The sequence below is a fragment of the Podarcis tiliguerta genome (genome assembly GCF_965153285.1).
Source record: "Podarcis tiliguerta genome assembly, chromosome: 14".
NCBI lineage: Eukaryota > Metazoa > Chordata > Lepidosauria > Squamata > Lacertidae > Podarcis > Podarcis tiliguerta.
Genome location: NC_139547.1, coordinates 49,681,071 through 49,708,123, shown reverse-complemented (window position 1 = coordinate 49,708,123; position 27,053 = coordinate 49,681,071). Strand labels below are relative to the sequence as shown.

General features: G+C 48.2%; 1 protein-coding gene across 2 annotated transcripts in view; it reads right to left on the bottom strand.

Annotated features, from left to right (window-relative positions):
• The window catches only part of ELFN1 (extracellular leucine rich repeat and fibronectin type III domain containing 1), a 252,391-nt gene that overhangs the window by 66,108 nt on the left and 159,230 nt on the right, over positions 1-27,053 (bottom strand). The window lies entirely within an intron of this gene.

The window sequence follows — 27,053 nt, the reverse complement described above, 5'->3', positions numbered from 1 at the left end:
ACTTTTAGGGTTTTTTTTAGTGATTTTTAGAGAAATGGAGGCAGTGAGAGATTTTACTTTCTTGGGCTCCATGATCACTGCAGATGGTGACAGCAGCCACGAAATTAAAAGACGCCTGCTTCTTGGGAGAAAAGCAATGATAAACCTAGACAGCATCTTAAAAAGCAGAGACATCACCTTGCCAACAAAGGTCCGTATAGTTAAAGCTATGGTTTTCCCAGTAGTGATGTATGGAAGTGAGAGCTGGACCATAAAGAAGGTTGATCGCCAAAGAATGGATGCTTTTGAATTGTGGTGCTGGAGGAGACTCTTGAGAGTGCCATGGACTGCAAGAAGATCAAACCTATCCATTCTGAAGGAAATCAGCCCTGAGTGCTCACTGGAAGGACAGATCCTGAAGCTGAGGCTCCAATACTTTGGCCACCTCATGAGAAGAGAAGACTCTCTGGAAAAGACCCTGATGTTGGGAAAGATGGAGGGCACAAGGAGAAGGGGACGACAGAGGACGAGATGGTTGGATAGTGTTCTTGAAGCTACCAGCATGAGTTTGACCAAACTGCGGGAGGCAGTGGAAGACAGGAGTGCCTGGCGTGCTCTGGTCCAGGGGGTGACGAAGAGTCGGACACGACTAAACGACTAAACAACAACATTTTTAGCGATCAGGGAGTGTGTGAATTTTATGAAATATAGAAACTACACACACTTAAAAATAATAATAATAGCCATCACGGTTTTGTAACCAGGCTGCTCCAGTGCTTTGGGACTGTGAGTTGTGCCTCACCGGGTGAATTTTGAGCAGGCAAGGAGATCAAGCAAACCCAGGGCTAGAGAGGGATTCCTGGTGCTTAATGCACAGAGAGGAGGACAAATGACCTCCCTGCCCCTTCCCTCCTGAAAGTCTGAAATGATGAAATTATATGCCTTAACCTCAGCGCCAGGCCAAGAGGCAAGAGACTCACAGCACCAAGAGCTGGAAGGAAACGGATCCAACAATATTCTCCACTCAGATAGTTAATATCTTATCTTCCCTGCTTGTTACAGACCAGAATCCGATGTAACTGTCACAGGGAGAGCACAATTTATTCTGCCTTTCCTTCGGAGCGTGTGTTATCGCCCCATGCTGATAGTTGACAGGCAATAGGAAATGGGCTTTCTCTCCCCCCTATCCCTCTGCTTTGTGCAGCGAGATGGAAGTTGGCTAGCTGTGGCTCAAGGTCTAGATGTGAAGGTTGTTGTCAGGTGGGGAATGGAGGCCTGGGCTCCGCAGGGGTGAAAGGAGGCTTTGAGGGAACAATCCCTTCTTCTCCGCTCTCCTTAGGTGCCCTCAGACATTATCAACTGGGAAGTATTAAGCCTTGATTAACATCGGTCCAGAAGAGCAGTTTTGAAACTCGCCCCCACCCCCCGGCAATAGCAGCTAACCTTGGAACTTAAAAAAAATAAATAATTCTGTAAAATGCTAAAGAAGCTCAAGGCTGGTCCAGAATATTATTTAGTTGTTGCTTTTCCATCCCACAGAGCTCAAGGTGGCAGGAAGAATTCTCCCTGTTCCTCACAACAACCTTGCAAGGTAGGTTGGGCTGAGAGGCAGTGACTGGTCACTGTCTTTTGGTGATCTGTTATGTACTGAGTTGAATAGGATCCAAACTGCAGCAGTCTGATTGGTCTTAGAACAATAGGATCCAAATTGCAGCAGTCTGATTGGTCCTAGAACAATAGGATTCAGAATGCATCAGTCTGATTGGTCCTAGAACAATGCAGCAGTCTGATTGGTTGGCAGGAACCACCCAATCATGCTCCAGATATAAGTGAATCCACAACCTGATTGGTTTACAGTAGAATTCCAGAATTAGCCAATCATGTGCAGCCCATTGTGTAAATAATGTATATAAAGCAGATACTTTGAGGGGACTTTCATTCATTCCTCCTCACCACTATGAGCTGAATAAAGAGCATGAAATCACTTTGCGACTCTGAGTATATTTCATGATCCATTTTCAGGTGGCAAAACTAAGAGGGGGGAGCATTGGAGTGATTTGGGGAAGCATGGGAGAAAATGGGGTTGGCCATTCTACCAAAGATCTTCATAAGGTATATATTGTGCCCCCCCCCAATTTATCATAACCAACAACAACCCTGTGGTCAGGTGCAGAGAGGCTTGCTGGCGCAACAGGGTAATAATAATACAGTGGTACCTTGGGTTACATACACTTCAGGTTACATACGCTTCAGGTTACAGACTCTGCTAACCCAGAAACAGTAACTCGGGTTAATAACTTTGCTTCAGGATGAGAACAGAAATCGTGCAGCGGCGGCGCAGTGGCAGCGGGAGGCCCCATTAACTAAAGTGGTGCTTCAGGTTAAGAACAGTTTCAGGTTAAGAACGGACCCCCAGAACGAATTAAGTACTTAACCTGAGGTACCACTGTAATAATAATTTATTATTTATACCCCACCCATCTGGCTGGGTTTCCGCAGCCACTCTGGGCGGCTTCCAACAAAATATTAAAATACAATAGTCTGTTAAACATTAAAAGCTTCCCTAAACAGGGCTGCCTTCAGATGTCTTCTGAAAGTCGTTTAGGGCGTGTCGTTTTAACAGGTGAAACTGAATTTTTGCAAACTTCTTTGTGATTGGTCAGCATTTATCTTGGTAAGTCTATGTTTGTACATAAACTGCTTTTGGAAAACCAAATAATTTTAATTTTACCTTCTGAAAATGTCAGGTAATAATAATAATAATAATAATAATAATAATAATAATAATAATATCGCCCCAAGTAACTTGGCAGTCATTTGACACGATTTCTGTGCCATTTTACACACACTTCATTCCACCAAGCAAAACTAAATTAGATTAATTTAACCAAAATTAAATCTTTTGAATTCCCATTCCGTTTTACAACTTTTCAGCACCCCTCGTTTCAACAATCAACCCTCCACCCCAGGGAACTCTGGGAAATGTGGCTCTGTGAGGGGAATAGAGGCCTCTGCACAACCTTAACAAGCTACACTTCCCAGAATTCTTTGGGGCAAACCTTGGCTGTTTAATGCGGTATCATAGCGCTTTGACTGTCTGCTGCGAATGTGGCCCCTGTCTGGTTCCTTTGTACAAAAAGGGCAATGAACCCTGGGATTTTCTTAATCGTATTTAGCTAATTTCTCATAAAATAAGGAGGTGGAGTAACGGAGAAGCCAGAAATCTCCCTGACCTCTTCCCTTCAGGATCATCTCCTCTCCAGCTCCCTTTCCACCGTCCTCCTGCCTTGTGCCGCTTCCTGCCAATCACCGCCCGGGTTCTCCGTCTTGCCGCTGCCTCTATTCCCTGGGCCGCCTCCCTCCATACGCGCTGACCCACTTTAACTGTCGGATTTACAGCCGAGCAGTTCACTGGCGGGGAGAAGATGGATTCGCAGAATAAATTTTACAGAGCAAGGGGAGCCAGCCGTAGAGGAATGAGCTGAAACGGTGCACACTTGTGTCTGAGAGAGAGAGGCACATATGCACACACACACAGAGAGAGAAGGACGATGACCTCAGAAGAGAACAAGGAAGCAATAGAGGCTGGGAGACGAAGGGGACATGCAGCTGTCGAGATGCACGGGAGGCAGGCAAAAGAGAGAAGGAAAGCCGAGTTGGAGAGCATCACTCAAGAGGCCAGAATAAAGGAAGGCAGGGGAAAATCTTATCTGCACAGAGATGCCTGTAGCTTCATGGGAGACATGCAAGTGATGGAGGAATGGGTTTTCTCTTTCAGCGGGAACAGGAAGATACAGTGGTACCTCAGGTTAAGTACTTAATTCGTTCCGGAGGTCCGTACTTAACCTGAAAGCATTTCACTTTCCCTTTTATTGTGGAGTACCTAATCGCTAAGCCAAAGTGGGTGTGGCTGTTAGGCTGCACAAAAAAGGCTTTTCATCTCATGTTCACATATCAATTGGTCATTGCTCAATCCATGGATCCAAGGTCAAGCCGATGGGGCTTGAGGTCTCTAAGCCAGGGGTCAGCAAACTGACTATGCCTCGGGTGTCTCCAGTGCCAATAACACGGCGGGCTGGGGGGGGGGAGCGCATGCCCATACGGGTGTGCACACGCTATTTCCAACACACGGGCCTCCTCCGACCCAGATGTGCACCAGAAATACTGCTTGTGCATACGCACGTTTGCACATGTGCGCAAACAACTTCCGGTGCTCCGCCGACCTGGAAGTAGGCAGCCGCGCAGCACAGCACCGGTAAGAACGGGCAGCAGCAGTGGGCGGCAGGGGTCGCCGCAAGCTGGATAAAAGAGTCCCTCGGGCCTTATCCGGCCCACGGGCCTTAGTTTGGGGACACCTGCTCTAAGCCTTGGGAAGAGGCCAGCCAGCCAAGCCTCTCTCCCTGCCCTCTTCATTTCCCTTGGCAAAAAGCATCTGTTTTGCTATCAACTTTGCCAGAGTTTAAGGAAGCGGGTGGCACTCTGGGTTAAACCACAGAGCCTAGGACTTGCCGATCAGAAGGTTGACGGTTCGAATCCCTGCGACGGGGTGAGCTCCCGTTGCTCGGTCCCTGCTCCTGCCAACCTAGCAGTTCAAAAGCACGTCAAAGTGCAAGTAGATAAATAGGTACCGCTCCGGCGGGAAGGTAAATGGCGTTTCTGTGTGCTGCTCTGGTTCTCCAGAAGCGGCTTAGTCATGCTGGCCACATGACCCGGAAGCTGTATGCCGGCTCCCTCGGCCAATAAAGCGAGATGAGGGCCGCAACCCCAGAGTCGGCCATGACTGGACCTAATGGTCAGGGGTCCCTTTACTCTTTACTTGGCAGAGTTTGCTCCTGTGGTCCAGTCCCTGTAAACGACAACAACAACAACGTCTCCTGGCCCCAGAAAGAATCTCTTCTCCACTGGATGGAAGCTGTAAGATGTGCCTGGGGAATTTATATTAGCTCAAGGGCTGGCTCCAATCTCCCATGGGCAACCTTGGTGTGTATGTGTTTGTGTACCTGCCTGTGGTGGGTGGGGCCAGAGGCAAAAATGGGTGTGGCAATGAATATGACCCCAAGCCTGTGTACATAGACATCATAGAATTGTAGCATTGAAAGGGACCCTCAGGATCATCTAGTCCAACCCTCTGCAATGCAGGAATATGCAGCTGTCCCCTACGGGGGATCGAACCTGCAACCTTGGCATTATCAGCATCACGCTCTACCCAACCGAGCTTTCCAGGCAGAGGGCTAAATTCCAGTCACACAAAAGTCAAGAGATTTCTACACGCCCACAACACAGTCTCCAACCTCCATCCAGGCCAGAAAGAAGCATGATCACAGTTCACACAGACATATTTAAGCCCTGAGGCATGTTCAGAAGGAGGGGAGAGGCGTGGCTTGGGGAGACGGTTGGAGAGGGCCAGTGGGAGAGATCTGGAGGGCCGTATTCAGCCTGCAAGCTGGAGTTTCCTCATACCTGCATAGTAGTGTAAGACAAGTCCAGAGTAGTCATATGCCAGGAATGCTTAAGGCAGTGTTCTTCAACCTTGGGTCCCCTGTTGTTCTTGGACTACAACGCCCATCATCCACAGCCAGATGAGCCAGATGTCAGGGATGATGGGTTTTGTAGTCCTACAACACAAGGGGACCCAGTAGCACTGATTTAAGGGACTCTGCCACCCTAGGTCAATGGGAAATCTAGTGCACCATCCTGCTAATAATAATAATAATAATAATTTTATTACTGCTCTCACAGTGGCCAACCAGATGAGAAACCCTTAAACAGGATCTGAGGACGAGAGCAACTCTCCCTTCCTGTGGTTTCCAGCAACTGATATTCGGAAGCATTGCTGGCCCTGAATATGGAGCCATTGATAGCTTCTCTTCCATGGGAATGAAATGCTGTTTCTTAGACATTGGTTTAGATGCTTAGTGCCTGAATGGTGTTCCAGGGAAGCCACACACCAGGGAGAGAATCATAGGATTTTAAAGTTGGAAGGGACCACATGGTTCATCTAGTCCAACCCCGAGCAATGCAGGGGTCTTTTTGCTCCAGGTGGGGCTTGAACCCATGACCCTAAGATTAAGAGTCTTGTGCTCTACTGACTGAGCCGTCCCAGAGGCAGAAAATGCCAGGCGTTCAACCCCAGCTCTCTAACACGAGTTGCATGGGATGAACTAGGGGGGAATCCATCCCGATGACGGATGCCTGGCCTCCCTCGCTGGGCTGTTGTTGTGAGGCCAGGCTCTTTGGAAGAGGAGCGGAACTACGAGTGCAATAAACCCACTTCATCCACCAGCCGCTTTGCAAGTCTGGTCACATCAGCTTCGGCATGCAAATGGGGAATCGCGCTGGCTGAGCCACAGTCAAAAACAAACCGAGGTTCTCAAAGGTGCCAAATATGAAAGAGATGAATGAGATGAGAGGATTTGAGAATGCAAATGCTCGCAGAGTGAAAACACCCCATTAGGATCTATGAACAGAGAGCAGAGGAGACTTTGCCAGTGATCTAATTTGCACAGCAAGTGTAGAGCGACACTATATTTAAATCTTAAAGATGAGCAGAGGGTGGTTTTTTCCCCACCCCCACTCCCTTTAATTAAATGGATGTGAATTTAAATGGGTTTTGTTTGTAAGCGGCTAGGATGCAGGTCTCAGCTGGTGGGTCAACACCTGAGCTAAGGGGTGCAATTGCACCAGAAGCTCCACAACCATCTTGGGGGGGGGGCGGGGGGGGGAGAGACCCACTCAGAACCCACTACTGTTTGTTTCAACATCAAGTTAAAGCAATTTTAATGGCAGGCAGTTTGGGGGCCCGTCTGCCGCTGCTTAGTCTGCAGCCAGCCCATCAAATAAAGTGCAGATTGAATTATAATAATATAGTAGGAGATCACTTTATTTGATGGGTTGAATCCGGACTAAGTAAGCGACGCTTCCGGAATCAGGGTTGTAGTCCCACCGATTTCATTTTGAACTAAGTGCATCTAATGTAGTCTGGATTTATACCTGTTTATATTTCGCTACCTTGTAGATCAGGGGGTGGGAAATCTCAGTCCCGAGGGCTGAGTGCAGTGCCGGATTTACGTATATAAGCTAAACAAGTTTAGGGCCCCACTCTCTTGGGGGCCCCCAAAAAATTTAAAGGGAAAAAAAATAAGATAAAAAACAAATAAAATAAAACCTACATACAGTTAGAGCTTAATAATTATTTCACTGTTAATACACTTCTTCTTAATTGTATTGCACTATTAATATACTTCTTAATTGTATTTCAGTTCAACAATTACTTTGATAAAATACATTTTTTGTTATGTGCAAATGGCTTTAGATACCTATTAGGTCCATAAATTACCATATAGCATATATTCAGCACAAAAAACAGCGACAATTTGTTGTTGATGAAGGACAGCTGGACATATATAGGGTCCCATTACCTTCAGTAGTTTAAAAGGTAAAGGGACCCCTGACCATTAGGTCCAGTTGTAGCCGACTCTGGGGTTGCGGCGCTCATCTCGCTTTATTGGCCAAGGGAGCCGGTGTACAGCTTCTGGGTCATGTGGCCAGCATGACTAAGCTGCTTCTGGCGAAGCAGAGCAGCGCATAGAAACGCCGTTTACCTTCCCGCCGGAGCAGTACCTATTTATCTACTTGCACTTTGATATACTTTAAAACTGCTAGGTTGGCAGGAGCAGGGACAGAGCAACGGGCCTCATCAAACCTAAATCTGATCCTGGCTGAATGCAGCACCAAAAGCCATGTTATCTGGCCCTCAGGATCCCACCCCCAGGCCCTCACCACCCTCAAATTTCTAACCCAGGCTGGAATGCCTCCTTGAACTGCAATCATGGCTCTTTCCCTCCTGGAGGGATGTGAGAGTGCTCTGGTGCGTGTGAAGAGTCCTCTGGCTTTTGCGCAGCTGAAATATCACCTACTGTAGTCATGCTTAGGGTTGCCAAGTCGGCAGCATCCCAGACCCTGAGACTTCAGGGCTCAAACCTAAGACTTAGAGGTGGAGCCTGATAATGTAATGGGTGGACCCTGGTGATGTCATTAAGCACAACACGTTAAGCATTATCTGCGGCGGCTGAGAGCATGTCATTCAAATAAAAAACCCACAAAGTCTGTTGCATGTTGCTGCTTGGAAATCAAGATGGAAACCTTCACTAAAGCGGGAGCTCCCAGGTGCAGTTGGTTTGAGGGGACGATTCCTTCTCACCTGTTTAGGGAGCCTGGAAAGGGAATATTCAGGATAGCCTACTGCAGTGGTTCTCAACCTGTGGGTCCCCAGATGTTGTTGGACTACAACTCCCATCATCCCTGAGGTCTGGCCTTGCTAGCTAGGGGTGATGGCAGTTGTGGTTCAACAACATCTGGGGACCCACAGGTTGAGAAAGACTGGCCTACTGGCTTCAGAAGGGTTTCAGTGCTCTCTGGCCAAGCACCTCCTGAGCAGAGGCAGATTTAGGGCTGTGCAACCAGTTCCCGCGCACTAGGCGCTGAGCTGAGGCGGGCACTTCAACTATGACATAGTGCGTGTGCAGCATGGAAAGCAAGAGGGTGCTAGATTTTGACCCTGCACAGGGGTGCTGCTGAAATCTGAAAGACCCAAGTCTGCCCTCTCATGAGAAATCTATTGTACAAAGAAGAGAGCCTAGGCTGGTGGTTTTCAATGAGGACATCCCTGGAGAGTTTGTGCTATAATTTGCAGGCAGTTCCTGCCAGGCTGAAGCTTGCAGGCTGCGTGCACAGTCTCTTCGATAAAATCTCTTTTATTTGAGGCACTCTCGCCCACCTGGAGATTCCAGCTCTCCCTCTGCCCCCCTGGAGGAGGTCAGGCAAACCCGGGGATTTCAGGTCATCCCTGGAGGTCTGCCAGTCCTAGCCTGCTGCACGAACTGCAGCTTCCAGGCCAGCCACAAGGGAAGATGGACACAGAGGGCCCTGCATCGATCCTACTCTGGCGCTGCCAACGGCGGTGGTCAAGCCACGCACTTTTACGAACCTTCGCAAAATTCATCTGTTGGGATTCCCAGCGTTGAGCACGTTGGGGATATTGGCTGCAAGGGGGTTGTCCTCCCTGGTGAGGTGTAAGGGAGCGTTTGCTGGTAGGTGGCAGGATTAAAGTGTTATTCCTTGTAAGCCGTAATCTAAAAGAGCTCACTCTGACTCTCTCGGGCAACCTAGGGTCAGGCGGCTGAGGATCGTGGGAGGAGAATCAGGTCACTAGATATTATGAGGCAGGAGCAAAGGAGTGCTGTTCCTGGCAGAGAGCAGAGGAGTTAGCAGCTAAATTGCAGGAAATGTGCAAATGTTTGCAAGTGTGTGTGTGTGTGTGTGTGTGTGTGTGTGTGTTCATTTTCTCTAATTAATTTCAATACTGCCCTCCTTAATGAATGGTAGCAGGGCAGCTGACTCACAGAAAACCAATATGAAATGTACAAAGCTCCTAACACTTCTGTGCTTTTCTTTCCTGATACACGTTTGACTGACAGACTCTTGGTAGAGAAAACTGTTATTTTCATAAATACGTTGGAGGGTGAGATGCACTTTGTTTTGAAGGGCTTCCGCTCGGATTGTGATTCTCCCACCTGGAAGACTGAGCGGAAACAAGGCAACAAAAACCCCTTTGTTGAAATGTGGCTCTTATCTCATGGAAAATGCTAAACGAATTAAAACCCTGCGCCCCGGCAATTCTATTTGAGAGCCAAAAAAAACAAAAAGAGGATTTCTGACCCCAGCCGAAATCACGTCCATTTGCATAATTTATCCTGTTTGCATAATTTATTCTCCATTTTATTTTACGAGTTGCATAATTTATGATCAGTGGCGTAGCGGTAAATTCCGATTCCCCCTCTCCTCTCCCACGCAATTGGCTGCGATGTGTTCTAGGTGCCTTCCACAGACTGCTCTCTTAAGCATCTCCTGTTAATTTCTAGATTGCATTGATCAGTAGTGTTTTGATTTCAGATTTTATTCACACTCTGCATTTTCATTTTATTTGCATCCCAGCCTTGTGATTTTATGGCTCTTCCCTTTGCAAAACCACTTACAGATCACCCACAGTCCATAGGCAGATTCAATAAATGTTGACGTCCCCTAATTTTGAAGTCGGCGAGAGTCCTCTGATTTTTTAGGAACAGCATGACAGCAATCCTATGCAAAGCCATCTGGGAATAAAGCCCTATTTGATGCCAGAGGTGCTTCCTTCTGACTGCATTAGGTAAAACACACTGAGCTTTAACAAAGATCTTCGGCTGGCTGAAACCTTGAGCTTTTAATCAGAAATGCAAATAATACTGCAAAGAAGTGTTGCAGTTTAAATTCCTAGTGTGAACAAGGAAGCCCATCAAAGGAAACCGAGAGTTTGTCCATACTTCTGCTTGGCCTGTGCCTAGAAATTTAATTTAATTGATTATGATTATAATAGAAAGTATGGGTATAGTGCTTTTTAGGCATGGGTCCTAAATGGCAGGGTCATTTGTCCTGCCATTTCCCCCAAGAAAACTCGTTGTTTATTGCTGAATCAGAACAAACATCAATCCATAGGAACATCGATGGATGTTTGTTTCGATTCAGCAGTAAAGAACGAGTTTTCCTGGGGGGAAGTGGCAAGTGTGAGGTGTGATACGTAAGTAGCACTCAAGTACAACATTCCTTTTTTATTAAATATTTATTGGGTTTTATAACAAATAAAGATGCAAATCTCATTCATCAAGATATATACAAATGTTCTGCCTCTCGTCCTTCGGACTTCCCTCAACTCCCCCTCTACTGAGTTATTTGGTTTTGTTTATTGTATCCTGCTTTTTATCAAAGTAAATTCCTTTATCATTCTCTAAAATGTCTGTTACTCAAGTACAACATTCCTTGTTTTCCTAGAATGGACATGCAACAGGATGTTTGGTCCGGCCAGTCGAAATTTCCTTTTTCCTCCTGGGCTGGAGCATCCTTCCTTTGCATGTGACTAGAGGTGGGCATGCCCTTACCTGTCCAGGTAACAAAAGGGACAAGGCACGCAACCCTCTCTCTCTTTTTGACTTCCTCCAAGGTTGGAGCAGCTTTTAGCTAGAGATGCTCTGTTGGCTTCCATCCAACAGAGGACACTGGGATTATCCCCATATGGGATAGCTCCACATGTATATAATTTGTAACTAAGTCTGCCTTCAGGGATCCATCTGTGAACTGATGTGAGTAAACTACTTTTATATACTTTACACAAGATTGTGGTGTGCTTATTCTTTTAAGAGGGATATAAGGGAACTTACCAGGAACCTGATAGTGAGAGGCTTACACAAGCCTGCAACCAGCTACCCACTGTGTGTTTAAAAGGGCAATGTGAAACTGCTAAGTAAAGGAACTTGCTAGCGCAAGTTAGGAAGGATATTAATAAACAATATATCCTCTCCTGCCTCCCTGAACATTCCCACAGCAAGACAAGCGGAAATGTGGAAGAGCGCTGAAAGGTCAGGAGTTGAACCCGGGTTTCACTCACAGACTACCTGGGCTTCATTCAGTCCTGAGCTGTTGCCAGGGCTGATCTGCAAGAGATAAGTCAAGGAGTCCGAGCTGAGACAAGCACACAAGAAACTGGGAGGTTGCTGCTGCTCAGCAAAGTCCCAGCCTTTCACAGCTGTGGACCTCCAAAGAAGCTGAATGCTAGCAGATTCAGGGCACACTAAGTGCATCTTCACACAGTGCGTAGTTGAACTATGGAACTCCTTGCCACAGTCATGGCCGCCAACTTGCCATTTAAAGAGGCTTACACAGATTCCTGGAGGAGATGGCTAATCAGCGACTCCCAGGCATGATGGCTACGTTCTTCCGCTGCTGTTAGAGGAGCGGTCTATGGATGCCACTGGATGGGAACCGGTGGGGAGAGTCGCTGTTGATCTCAGGTCCTGCTTATGGGCTTCCCACAGGCATCTTGCCCACAGGCAAGAACAGGATGGGCTACTGGCCTGATCCAACAGAGCTCATCTTACATTGTTTCTGTCCAGGAGGGCCCAGTGGTCAGCCAAGGTGGGCAAGGCCAGACCAGAGCATGGGAACACATCACTGCCAGGAAGGTGCCCAACTGGGTTTCAGGGAACTCATCACTCAGGGCAGCTGCACAAAGACGTTTCCCTGCTCTAACCCCCGGCAGCATTGACCTTGATGGTCCTTCTCCTCTGCCAGGCCTGCTGCCCTTACTAAGCCTCCAAGCAAGCTGCTATCTGCCTTCCCATTAGTTCTCTTGGAAACATACCTAGTTATTTAAACAAGCAAAGAAAATACTGCACATCGTAACAGCATAACCACAGCTGTTGTGTTATTGAGTGACTGTTTTGCAACCTTGCACTGGCTGCATTCACAGCTGGACTTGAGGAGGGTAGTTTAGAGACGGTCGCTTCCTCTGTCTCTGTGAATGCTTTGAAAGGGATAAACAGTCTAAGAACCCTGCAGGAATTGTTTGCTAATTAGCCAACTTCGCTCCCCCGGTTCTGTTTATTTTTAGTCTCAAGTGCATTTCTGGGCAGGTCAGCGGCACTTCCATTGTTCCAGAAAAGCAGCAAGAGAGAAACTTCTGGCTTACAATTTGCCTTCTGGGCCCAAAATATGTGAAAACTTTTTATAGGGAGATGCAGGTTTGCTTGGCGTCAGGTGTGAACCAGAGATTTTTGGGTGTCAGCTCAGCAAGGCTGGAAAACCCAAAGCGCTTGTCCCCTTCCCCATGCAAGCCGACCAACTCAATCTTCCCTGACCCTTCAGTGACCTTCAGATAATGTTGGACATCAGCTGCTATCAGTTCCAGCCAGCAAGGGCCAATGGTCAGGACTGATGCAGGTTGTGGTCCAAAACATCGACAGAGGATCAAGTCGGGGAAGCCTGTCAATGGATTTGTCTTGGAGCACCTTCAGAAGTTCTACTCTTGGGTGAAACTGCGTGGGAAATTTCAAGGGTTTCCAATGAGACTCTGGGAATTTCTCACTGAGGTTCTGCATGTCTCTGGCACAGGAAAAATGGGGAATGGCAGCATGATTATTGCTTTGTCTTGTTAAGTTTGCATGAAGCCGAGACGCAGGCAAGAATTAGGTGCGTCCCAAAGGTGTGTTTTGACACACTGGTGCAACAGGGGAAATACCGTATTTTTTGCTCTATAAGACTCACTTTTCCCCTCCTAAAAAGTAAGGGGAAATGTGTGTGTGTCTTATGGAGCGAATGCAGGCTGCGCAGCTATCACAGAAGCCAGAACAGCAAGAGGGATCGCTGCTTTCGCTGCACAGCGATCCCTCTTGCTGTTCTGGCTTCTGAGATTCAGAATATTTTTTTTCTTGTTTTCCTCCTCCAAAAACTAGGTGTGTCTTGTGGTCTGGTGCGTCTTATAGAGCGAAAAATACAGCAAGTGCATCCTCAACGCAACTCCCTGCTCTGTGCCTTTGCAGAATGCTGGTTCAGAATGGCAGCGAACAAGCCGCCTTGCCATAAACTGCGAACGGGAAGCACAGATGTCACAAATCCCCTTTTGAAGAGGTACGTCTGCTATCCATCTTATGCTGGAGTAGCTTTAAATCCAGTGTTGAGTAGAAAGTCATGTCTTCTTGATGTTATGATAAAAAAAAAATGTTCCGATCTCTTTCATTATGAATTATTTGCCTGCTGGCTAACTAGCACATTAGGTCACATTTAATCCATCCATTTGCATATCGAGGTTGGCTAAAACAGGCATGGTTCCCACCCACCTCCCGGTCCACCTGTGCGGATTTTTCGGCCCATGGCTCATCAGCATCCTTCTGCCATGCAGTGAATTCCCTGCCAAACCTGGCTGTGTCACCTGGGGCCCAACCTGAGGTTCTTCTGCCCGCAAACCAAGGGTGTTGGCCAGTGAGCCACGGCAACATCAGGGATTCTGGGGCTTCAAATTAAGACGATGGAGATGAGAGGCCAGGACTTAACTCAGTGGGCTATCTGGGACCGCATAATAGGCAATACGATTCAATCCCGGTCATACCCAGGCCAAATCTGGCTGTTTGGCAAGCCCTCTCTTCTCCCTCAGCCAGAATGCAAATCTCTTCACGTTGCCAAGTTAAATAGGCTGTGTACTGGGCTAATGGTCAGCATGCAACCTTCTGTTTCTCCCCGTCTCATGCTAAATAATGACAAGCTGTTCTCATCCAATTATTTCCCCGCTGCATCCAGATGATAGAGGAGCAAAGGTCCACCGAGAGCGTCAAGAGTACAGATGCCCTTGACCAGCGTCCAGTTCTGGAGGCAGCGAAGAAAGGTTGTGAAAAAAAGGTTGTGGAGCCTGGGACTTTTTAGTTCAGAGGAAGAGGCGCCGCAACAGAAAGTTACCAAATCATGCTTGGCACGGAAGACGTGGTGAGAGAAAAGCCCTTCGTCGTCTCTCTAGAAATCTTGGCCGTCCAATGAAGCTGATGTTTGGAAGATTCAGGAGGAAGGAATTCTTCATGCAATGCATAAACTATGGAACTCGCTGCTGCAGGAAGCAGTCATGGCCAACAACTTGGATGGTGAATTTTAAGGTCTTAGATATGTAATAAATGTTCATAAATGTACCAAGCAAACATGTACATAAATATATAAACCACATGTCTGAAACAACACAGGAAAACAGTCATGAAGCCATTTGGCTCCCAAACTGACCAAATGTTTTCTCTGCAAAGTCAAAGGAAAATGGAAAAGCCTCCCCATTGCCTTTTCCTTCACAAATCCTGTCTTAAGGGCACATTTAAGATATGACTAGGGTGTGAGCTCAGGACTTGGCTCAGGAACTAAGTATTTATCATTACAAAAGACTGGCCAGGCTCCCCACGCAATCCAATCAAGTAAGTATTAACAGGTAACCAGCCAGACAGGAGGTAAACAACACACTCAGGTTTCTGGTAAACAATGCACTCAGATTTCTGTTGTAGACCGCCCTTTCTGTGATGTAGGTATGGTGTGTCTGGGGGTGGTCTTGAGCTACACCCCTTCTGTGATGTATGTATGATGTTTCTGGGGGTGGTCTTGGACTCCAGGGTGGGCAATTTTAAATGTCTATATAAGGGCGGGCACACCTGGGTTCTGGGTCCTCCTCCTTTCCTGCGTGTGAGGGGAGCACCCTGTTGCAACAGTTCAATAAAGATCAGGCTTACTAGCTGCTTTGCTTCTCAATATTCTCTGGTTGGACTCTGTTATTTTTCTCCGACTGATGGAGAACCTGCAAAGGACTCTACCAGGGCTCCTGTGTCCCCCATAAGGGAATAAAGGCAGATTTCCATTTATTACAATGGCTTTAGAAAAGGACTGGAAATCTTCATGGAGGAGAGAGCTATGAATGGCTACCAGCCAGGATGGCTCTGCTCTGCTTCCAGAGTCGGAGGCAGCAATGCTTTTGGATGGGGACAGGGCTCTTGCGCTCAGATCCTGCTTGCTGGTCTCCTGCACGTTGGCCACTGTGAGATCAGGAAGCTGGACTAGATGAGCCATTGGCCTGATCCAGAAGACTCTTTGTAATGGTTCTAGGGGTTGCTCGTGCGTAAGCCGGTGCTTATCTTCCCGGCTGGGTGCAAACACCTGGCTGGGTTGCCTAAGTGAACCTTTTCTGTCCGGACAGCCACTCACCCGTGGCTGTCTCAATCGCTGGCAGAATCCGTCAGTGGGCGTTTCTTAAACTTCTTCCAGCAAAGAAGCTCTTTGACGCCTAGTCTTCTCCTACTCTCTCTGCGCGAAAGCCTTCTGCGCAAGGAGGGCGTGGGCAGCGGAGGACCCCTACTCTCCCCGCTGGTCCCCGGCAAGGAGTCCTGGGACTGCCTCACCACTTCCCCCATCTGCCCCCCTTCTCCACTGGTGCTACGCTGATTCTCTTCCCCAGAAGATGGGCTGCCTCTCCCGACCCCGGGACGCTCTCCGGAATCCCTCTGGATTTTGCTCTCTCCCTCTGGCACTGATGGCAGTTCCCTGACACTCTTCTTATGTCCTTATGGTGGACAGAGGAGCATGGAAGAGAAAGGCATGCCCATCTCTCAGAGAGAAACATGAGCAAAACAACCTTGTAATTACTAGTCTCTGCTTTCAGGCAAGAATAGTTCTGTGCATTTGGCCCTGGAGAAGCCTTAGCCCTCTCCTGCTTGAAAGAGAAGTTCCGGCTGCATAAACTGGTCAGAAAGGGACCACAGCCTTCCCCCCACCAAGGATGAACCATATTGCATTACTGCATATTCCTGCATTGCAGGGGGTTCGACTAGATGATCCTCAGGGTCCCTTCCAACTCTACAGTGCTATGATTCTGCATTAAGATCCGCTTTGGATATCATCTGTAGGTGCAGAACGTATGGCTGGCTTTTTCATGAGTTTCGGAAAACTGAAAGCAGGCACACACCCTGTGCGGATCAGGGCCACAGCTTTGGGTGAGGAGGGGATGACACCTTTTCCCCAGAAGTGCTGTACAAAGCAGCTATTTGCCTTATGGAGGAAATCTTTGCCAAGCTAGCTGAGCAGATTCCATACTTGACCTGCCTTCTCTTGCAATAAACTGGAAGAAAACTCAGTTTCTTGAGACTGGTTCCACTTTTGCCACCTTAAAACGGAAAGGGACAATCTCTTTGCTGGAGCAAGAGTGAAAACGTAGGTGCACCTCTGACTTTTGCTCACACTTAACTTGTCTTGCTGCACTGGTAGAAATTGATCTTGCAAAGCAGACTCGCTTTAGACAGCTCCCTGTCTGCACAGTTGAATAACTGGTGCCGTTTGAAAACATAACAGGGCACCCAGCTGCCTTGGAGAGCTCTCAGCAAAAAAATCCAGTTGGCACAGTTAACCAGCTATTTGTGCCCACCATGCTCCGGCCAATCCCATCTTGGGGAGCCAAAACCCCGACAATGCAGTGGCAGAGCAGCTGATGGCCTCTCTGTAAATTGACAAATATTGGTCGCACAATTTGATACCCAGAGGCTCTAGACGCAGATGGATTGACTTGCCCCAACCCTCACTCACATTTCCCATGGCAAACAGAATATAGAATTTGGGAATTAGCCATGTAAGCCGGGGGGGGGGGGATAGAATCATAGAATTGTAGAGTTGGAAAGGATCCCAGGGGTCATCTAGACCAACCCCCTGCAATGTAGGAGTCCCAGCTAAATGCCAGATGGGAGTGGCACAGGGCACAGAAGGGCTGCAGCTCACTGGCAGAGCATCTGTCTTGCAAGCTGATTCCAGATTTCTCTAGCTTTCTTGCAGTGCCCTATGTTCCTATGTAAGTCAGCTGCCTCAGATAGACACTTTCATCATAAGAAGAGGGTCAAGTTTCTAGCCCTTATGGATTACGAAGCGATGCTTCAAAACTTATGGGCAATGCCTGGTGGGAAATCTCAGGAGTGTTGCTGAGTGCGATTCCAGGCATCTCGCTTCAGAGCCCTGCGCCTCTCCAAAAAGACCTGTAGCAAACAAAACATTAATTTATTGCGCCACGAGCTTCTGTGATTGAAGATGTTCTCGCCTTCGCTTCGCAAGAGCCTCGGCTGCACGCTAATAGTGAAAACGCCGCCATAAATCCTTTTCTTGGCTTTACAAGCTCCAGGTTTGGGAATGGGCCAGGAAGATGAAATTCCAGCTGAGCGGTAAAATTCCGCCCGCCTGGCAGCCTCAACCTCACAGCAGAGACGGCAAAGGGACGCAAAGCTTGCAAACCACAAGCCCCTTGATGCCAAGCGAGGAGGAGGGTCGAGCCAAGCCAGTGTGGCCACATAATTCCGCCTTTAGGGAACAGGCAGGCTTAAATCTCCTGCTCATTGTCTCAGCCCACCCCCAGTGCTGTGGAGCAGCCCACCTTCCACTGCCCGACTATTTAAGCCTTGAGCTGCAACGCACACAGGGAATTTGTGTCTGCACAGCAAATCCATCGCTGTCCATATCTGAGTCATTGCTGCAAAACGGAAAATGGGGGTGGGGTGGGGGAGAGACCCTGCGAAAAGCAGGATTAACACCCCGCCATCAGGGCCGCAGCCACATGCAAGCATACACAAATCAGTTTTAATTGCCAGAGCAGAGTGGCTATTAGGAGATAAAAAATGTGCAAAGTGGCTTCCTCTTTTGGAGGAAAAGAGACAGTATCACGGAAGGCTTTAATGGGCTCTGTTTCTTAGAGATGTGAGAGAGATGAGAATCTGCTGGTGACCCATCAAGCTGAATGCAGATTACTTGTCGCTGGCAGAAGGCCTGGGCAACTGGGAATTGTTTCTGGCAGATAGCAGGGGCAAAAGTGTCATTGATCCGGGTGGGCCACCAAAGTTAGCTGGTCCAATGTGCTCAGGACTCTCTCTCTCTCTCTCTCTCTCTCTCTCTCTCTCTCTCTCTCTCTCCCAATCTCCCCTTTCTCTCTTACTTCCTGTCACCCCTTTTCTCCCTCCAGAGCTGGATTAAAACTTTTAGAGGCCCAAAGTACTTAAAAGATGTTGGTGCTCCTGTATATTTTTAATTCGAAATATAAACAATAATAAACCGTAAAAGAACATTATATTTTTCGAGATGAAACAAACCCTACGGTAAGATGGGAAAAAAATGTTTATTTGTTTACGCTTCCTGTTTTTTTAAAAAAATCTCCTGCTTTTTTGAATTGCAATGTCTTTGATTAGATTCTCAGAACTAATCTTACGTGGCACGTCTGCCTCTATACTTAGTAGATATAAGGCATTCAGCCTGCCTCGTTCCTTAGTGGTTCTGTGGGGATTTTTTTTAATATACTTCAAATGAGAAAATGAATGCTCAGCTGAGAAATTTGTGATCATTAATGTTAAAAATCCAGCAATGGAAAATTTCTTCGGTGCCTCCCCTTCACTTGATGCCCGAAGCATGGGCTTATTTTGCTTAATGTTTGACCCAGCTCCCCCCCCCGCCACTCCCCCCCTCTCTCTGCCTATACCCACCCATCCACCCCAGAATTGCCTCTCTCAGAAACTGGGCTCAGACTGCCCTGGGAAGGAGCTGCCTCTGATAGCTCAGCCTGGAGAGCATGAGACTCTTAATCTTAGGGTTGTGGGTTCAAGCAAAATAATTCCTGCATTGCAGGGGGTTGGACTAGATGACCCTCATGGCCCCCTTCCAGCCCTACAATCCTATGATTCTATGAGCTCAGCCTAAGGCAGCTGCCTTGGTTCCTATTAAACAGCTCTTCATTCAGAATCATGAGGACTAGCTTCTTACTTTATCTATAGGAGAAGGGCCTGCACTCAGCAGAAGAGCATCTGCCTTGCATGCGGAATGTGCCAAGTTCAATCCCCGGCCTCTCCAGGCAAGGCTGGCAGAGACACCTGTCTGAAACCCTGGAGAGCGGCTGCCAGTCAGACCAGCAGGAAGGACCAGTGGTCCCACTCAGTATGCAACTTCCAATATTCCTAAAGTAGCCGGGAAGGAAAGAGTCCCACTCATTGCCCCACCCACTTCCACCTCTGGCCCGCCCACCATGAGGCCTACATCATCATCATCATCACCATCATCATTTATTTATATCCTGCCCATCCGGCTAGGTTTCCCTAGCCACTCTGGGCGGCTCCCAACAAAATTATTATTATTAATACAGTCATACCTCGGGTTACAGACACTTCAGGTTGCGTTTTTTTGGGTTACAGACCACTGAAACACAGAAGTACTGAAACAGGTTAGTTCTGGGTTTTGGCAGCCACGCATGCACGGAAGTGCTGAATCACGTTTTGCGCATGCGCAGAAGCACCGAATCGCAACCTGTGCGTGCGCAGACGCGTTGCGAACGTGCATACCTCACGGATCACGTTTGCAAACCAAGCGTCCACTGTAGTAATAAAGCAATCAAACATTAAAAACTTCCCTAAACAGAGCTGCCTTCAGATGTCTTCTCAATGTGAGATAGTTGTTTATTTCTTTCACATCTGGTGGGAGGGCGTTCCACAGGGCGGGCGCCACCACCGAGAAGGCCCTCTGCCTGGTTCCCTGTAATCTCACTTCTCACAGTGAGGGAACCGCCAGAAGGCCCTCGGAGCTGGACCTCAGTGTCTGGGCTGAACGATGGGGGTGGAGACGCTCCTTCAGGTATACTGGACCGAGGCTGTTTAGGGTTTTAAAGGACAGCAGCAACACTTTGAATTGTGCTCGGAAACGTACTGGGAAGTTCCTCCAGCTCAGTCAATAGAGCACGAGCCCCACATTGGGGAATTATTCTTGCATTGCAGGGGGTTGGACTAGATGGCCCTTGTGGTCCCTTCCAACTCTACAATTAGCTAATTCTGATTCTATGAATGGTGGCCCCTAGGAAGGTCCAGCGATGGTGAGTGCAGTTCATGCACCTCCCTTGCCTGTGCTTCCCAAGAGAACTCTACAACAATCAGCCTGAAAGCCAGGATGGATGGAGCAAACTGCCCTCCTTCCGACCCAGAAATCCTCAGCTCCCTTCCTCTGCTCGACTGTAGACAAGCAACAAAGGCTCCGCAAAGAGACACGGCACAGCCATCAGCCAGGGCCGTTTCCTGCCACAAGCCTTCGTTCGGCAGGGCCTGGTTCGCATCCCTCACTCCTCATTTGGCTGGCGCTCCTGAGATGCGCGGAGGAGAGCAGGCCTGGCTGAGAGACGTCAAGAGGATGCCGCCGTCCCAATGATGCGTGCCACCTCCGCTGCATCTGCGATGGGCGCTATCAAACCTGACACGGGCGACACGGCTTTCAGGGAGGAAGCGCAGGAGAGTTGGCGGGGAAAAGTGTCAGGATGTCATCCTTCTGTCACCCCGACACTGTCTCCCCTTCCCTGCTCCACAGCTCTCTGCTTCCCCCCTCATTACAAGCCCCTCATCTTGGCAAGCCAGTCAAGACCTGCACCGTGTTCATTCTCCCCATACAAGAGTGATAGAGGGCCATCCTGACGGCAGCCGTACCGCAGCCATTACTGACAATGGAGGATTAATGAGGCGTGCGCCCCTGAGCTGCCGCTCTGAGTTTGGCTCTCCTCGCTGAACGTGCCCTGCCGGGGGCTTGCTCTTTAGTAACGGGGCCCAGGGAGGCACAGAAGTGTTGCCTGCCGGCCTGACCTGATGGGCCTTCTTCCCTCTTTGCAAACAGCAGCGACTCAGAGCAAGCTGGGCTGTTGTGAAATTACGCATATACCAAGAAAAAAGCGCACCCAAGAACTCAGACCAATGTAAGTTTCAGTAGTGGGAGTGGTCCCTGCTCGCAAATCAATAGTCAATTGTAACAAAAACTAATCCATTCAAAAGTATGTATTCTGACAAGGATTACAAACTCAAATAGAGATTACAAACTCTAACAGAAGTTACAAACTCAAACTCTTTTGAATGGGTTAGTTTTTGTTACAATTGACTATCGATTTGCGAGTAGGACGCGGGTGGCGCTGTGGGTTAAAGCCTCAGCGCCTAGGGCTTGCCGATCGAAAGGTCGGCGGTTCGAATCCCCGCGGCGGGGTGCGCTCCCGTTGCTCGGTCCCAGCGCTGTCAACCTAGCAGTTCGAAAGCACCCCCGGGTGCAAGTAGATAAATAGGGACTGCTTACCAGCGGGAAGGTAAACGGCGTTCCGTGTGCTGCGCTGGCTCGCCAGAGCAGCGATGTCACGCTGGCCACGTGACCCGGAAGTGTCTCCGGACAGCGCTGGCCCCCGGCCTCTTTGAGTGAGATGGGCGCACAACCCTAGAGTCTGTCAAGACTGGCCCGTATGGGCAGGGGTACCTTTACCTTTACCTTTTACTTGCGAGTAGGGACCACTCCCACTACTGAAACTTACATTGGCCTGAGTTCTTGGTGTGCTTTTTTCTTGGTAAAATTATGCATGGCACGCAGGAAGTGGATACAGAGAAGCCTGTCTCCCTCTCTCATGACACCGTCAGTGAAGTTGAATGTTGGAAGATTCGGGGCAGGCTAAAGCCGATCTTCACGCAGTGCATAGTTAGACGGCGGAACTCTCCGCCACAAGAGAGAGTGAGGGCAACCAACTTGGATGGCTTTGAGTCTATAGCTCAGTTGGTTAGAGTGTGGTGCTGATAGCGCCAAGGTTGCAGGTCTGATCCTGCATATTCCTGCATTGCAGGGGGTTGGACTAGAGGGTACTTTCCAATTCTATGATTTTATGAAAAGAGGACAAATTCACAGAGGAGAAGGCCGTGGACGGCTTTGCCCTTACTCCACATTCGTACTCCACAGCCAGGTTAAGCACACAGACACAAATAATGTGACGTGTAGCTTGGACCTAGGAGAGGGGCAGTTGCTCAGTGGTGGTGTGGGAATGTTGTAGATACTAGGAGAGGATATATTGATTTAATAGTATCCTTCCTAACTTGCGCTTGTGAGTCAGCAGCAGAGTGACATTCCCAAATATATAGCAGGAAGCTAGTTGGTAGATTCATTTGAATCTCTTTACTTAAGCAACCCAATCTGGCTTTGTTCAGATTGGGTTCTGTCCCTGGTAAGTCCCCTTTTATCCCTCCTAAAAAGAACAAAGACACACGATGCTTCTTTTAAAAGTAACAAGAAGTTTACTCACATTCAGTTCACAGTTGGATCCCTGAAGGCAGGCTTTAGCTTAGAGTTACAGAAGAGGGTTCATCCCATATGGGAATGAGCCCACATGCTGCTGGCTGAGAGCCAGCAGACAGCAAAATACATCAAGAGGAAGAAGAGGGAGATGGTTGCATGACTGGCCCTTTTACGGGGTCTCACACACCCACCTACCTGGTCACACACAGGGGGAGGAAGCTGCAGACCAGGGGTGACAGGAAGTCCTCCTGGCTGGAGTAACACCCTTCTGCATGTCCACTCTGGGCAAACAGGAAGTGTTGTACTTGACTGCTTGTGTTACATCCCACAGGTCCCAGGTCCCGTCCTCAGCCTCTCCAAGCAGCTCCCTTACTCTTCCTCACTCACTGAGGTATTCGGATGGAACCAGAAGCGCCTGCATCTAACGCACTTGCTCCCCCCACTTTCTCTCTGCCCCTAGTGAATGTTCCTCTCCTCCTCATTTCCTCATATGTGTAAACACACAGAGGAATTACAGCGAAGAAACTAATGCCTTTAGCAAGGTTTATTGACCTCGTTCTCGAGTAGCGTGCATTTATGGGGGGGGGAATAGTATCATTAAATGCAAACAGGCAATCATCGTTGCAATCTCAAAACGGTTAGCTTTTTAGGAACAAATGTGCTTAATGGAAAGTGTTTGGGGGATTTGTTATTTATTTATTTATTTGCCATGTCAAAACGTTTAGCATTCATTTAGCACTGCCAAGCATCTTTAAATAATGTAATGCAGATTTAGAAACGTTCTTGTTATAAGAAATACAAATTACCTCAGCGTCGAGACGAAGACTTATCAGGAGGTGACCTGTACCTGCTTTCCAAATATCAACCACCAATGAGAACCTTCAAGGCCTTCTGGGTCTCCCTTCTTCTGGTTTTGTGGCTTTGAAGCAAACTTTGGCCACGTCCACACCATACATTTAAAGCACTGTGATACCACTTTGAGCAGCCATGGCTTCCCCCAAAGAATTCTGGGAGCTGTGGTTCATTGAGGATGCTGAGAGCCGTTATGAGACCTCTGTTCTCCTCTCGGAGCTTCAATTCCCAGAGTGGTTTAACTACCAAGCCTTCTTCACAAGGAATTCTGGGAATTGTAGCTGTGCGAGGGGGCCTAGAAGTCTGCTAACAAACTCAGCTCCCATAATTCTTTGGGGGACGCCATGGCTGTTCAAAGTGGCATTGTGGTGCTTTCAATGTATGGTGAGGATGTGACTTTGGACTGGACAACTCGTCAAACAGAAACAAGAAAAAGGTAAAGGACCCCTGACAGTTAAGTCCAGTCACAGACAACTCTGGGGTTGCGGTGCTCATCTTGCTTTACAGGCCGAGAGAGCTGGTGTTTGTCTGCAGACAATTTTTCTGGGTCATGTGGTCAGTATGATTAAGCCGCTTCTGGTGAAACCAGAGCAGCGCACCGAAACTCATTTACCTTCCCGCCAGAGTGGTACCTATTTATCTACTTGCACTCTTGGGCGTGCTTTCAAACTGCTAGGTTGGCAGAAGCAGGGACCGAGCAACGGGAGCTCATCCCATCATGGGGATTCGAACCGCTGACCTGATCGGCAATCCTTAGGCTCTGTGGTTTAACGCACAGCGCCACCCGCGTCCCTTATTTGGCTGTAATAGATAGAGCTAATAGGAATCTGCATATGTTTGGATACTCTTCCACATTAAAGGCACCAGCTAATTCTTCAGAGTGGCCTATATGAAACCTTTCTCTGCAGTATGTTAATTTTTCACATGCAGAGAGGGTGTGTGTGTGTCCCCCCTTTAAAGTGGTTTTTATTTATTTAGAAAAAGTCCATTTTTTTTCACCTCCTTCTACTGTCTCTTTCAGCAAGGCGGGAAACCAAGGGGTGTGGCTGTCAAATTTACGACCCATCAGAGGGGGACTTTGGGTCCCCGTTGCTACTTGATTATCAGGCGGTGCGTGAAGCCATAAATAAATAAATATTGTCGCCTGCCTTCATCTCGAGGTGCCTTTTAATCTTCCTGCTATATTTTACACAATGCGCCTGACTCCCAGCTGGCTTGCACAATATCTCATTTTAGCATCTGATACAAGGGACTGGATTAAACCCAAGGCCATTGTGTTGGATGTTAATCATCCCAGTCAGGAGGAAAAGAAGAAGACAAACCGCCATCATCTCACTGCTGCTGCTGCTCAGGCCCCAATCCTCCCCTGCTGGCATTACGCAAAGCTGACTCACCTCTTGGTCTAAGGTGGGCCTTTTCTGGCTCCTTATAGAATCATGGAATTGTAGAGTTGGAAGGGAGACCACTAGAGCCATTTAGTCCAACCTGCTGCGATCCAGGAATCTTTTGCCCAATGTGGGGCTCAAACCCACAACCTTGAGATTACAAGTCTCATGCTCTACCAACTGACATGGCACCTCCTCAACCAATACCTGTAGACTAGGGCAGAGCGGACAGCCATACAGGAGCTTCTTTCAGAGGGTAGCATTGCCAATCACCCAGTACCTGCCTATGTAAGGGACGCAGGTGGCACTGTGGTCTAAACCACTGAGCCTCTTGGGCTTGCTGATTAGAAGGTCGGCGGTTTGAATCCGCGCAATGGGGCGAGCTCCCGTTGCTCTGTCCCTGCTCTTGCCAACCTAGCAGTTTGAAAGCACGCCAGTGCAAGTAGATAAATAGGTACTGCTCTGGTGGGAAGGTAAACGGCATTTCCATGCGCTGTTCTGGTTTCAGCAGAAGCGGCTTACTCATGCTGGCCACATGACCTGGAAAGATGTCTGTGGACAAACACCGGCTCCCTCGGCCTGAAAGCAAGATGAGCGCCGCAACCCCATAGTTGCCTTTCACTGGACTTAACTGTCCAGGGGTCCTTTACCTACCTGCCTGTGTGTTACAGGTTCACTTCCGAAGGCTTATACCAAGTCCCTCCATCCTGAGATGTACGGTGGGCGGGCCTAACAGACAGGGCTTTTTCAGTGGTGGCACCCAGAATTTAGAACAGTCTTCTAGAAGGGGACTGCCTTTCCTGTTAGTCACCTTGGTTATAGGTGACTAGAACTCATGGACATCCAATTAAGCTCTTTTTATCTTCATATGCTGAAGGCGGGCATAAACAGAAGAATGGGTAATATTTTACTACTGCAGCAGTCAAAACAGAGGCCCTGAAAAACGTCTGAAAAATATGTTTGGTTTTTCCAACACTCTGCCAGTGTATCACCTTCCTGGCCTGCCAAACTTTTCCCCTGGCATCTCCCAAATCTGCCAGGAGCACATTCAAGAGAGGTCCAAAGCTTTGTGAGCGAAGTTGCTGCATCTATCCGTTAAATGGCTGCTGTTCCTGGCATGGGCTCCGACCAGCTCCACGTTGTCACTGAGCTGGCAGGAGGGCACTGAGATGATGCCGCTCCGATGCCAACTGCAGCCTTCCCAGCTAATACTGTTCCTGGCCACAAGCGCTGCCAGCAAGCCTAGATTTTAGCTGCCTCAAGGCAAGAAAGCATAACAAGGCAAGGCCCAACATGGTTCCAAATCGATAGTTTCTGATATGGCAAATGAACGGCCAATGCTTTTTGACAACTTTGCTGGCAGTGGATGTAAGAAGATCAGAAGAGCGTGCAGGGTCAGGCCTGCTTTCTATCTTCACGAGTGATCAACAGGCTCTCCCATGGCGTGGAGAGATTACTGGCCTGATAACCACTTTAACGCATCAAAAGAGTTCTGCTGGCTCAGGCCAGTGGTCTCTCTTTGTGGGATGTAATCCTCTGGAGCAGTCAACAACATTTCCTGTTTGCCTAGAGTGAACATGCATGGGGAATGTTGGTCCAGCCAGCTGAACTTCCTGTTACACCTGGCTGGAGCATCCTTCCTTTGCATGTGACTAGTAGGTGGGCATGACCTTTCCAGACCTGGTAAAAGGCCAAGTCACGTAGGCACCTCTCTTATTTTTTGTCCTGCCTGCTTCCTGCTTCACCTGGACTGCACTGCTGGCTACCAGCCAGCAGTCCCTAGGTTATCTCCCATATGGGGTAAACCTGTTTGTACATATTTGCAACTTTAAGCCTTAAGCCTGCCTTCAGAGATCACACTGTGTTCTGCCTGATCACGAGTACAGTGGTACCTCGGGTTACATACACTTCAGGTTACATACGCTTCAGGTTACAGACTCCACTAACCCAGAAATAGTGCTTCAGGTTAAGAACTTTGTTTCAGGATGAGAACAGAAATCGTGTTCCAGCGGCACGGCGGCAGCGTGAAGCCCCATTAGCTAAAGTGATGCTTCAGGTTAAGAACAGTTTCAGGTTAAGAATGGACCTCCGGAACGAATGAAGTACTTAACCCGAGGTACCACTGTAACACTACTTTTTGTTACTTATGAATAAGACTGTTGTGTCTTTATTCTTTTAGGAGGGATCAAAGGGGTCTTACCAGGAATAATAGAACACATCTCAATCTGGGCAAACCAGATTGAATTGCTCATTATCTTAAGAGACTCACACGAGTCTGCAACCAGCTTTCTGCTGTGTAAAGGGAGAATGCACTCTGCTAAGTGAAGAAACTTGCTAGTGCAAGTTAGGAAGGATAATATTAAACAA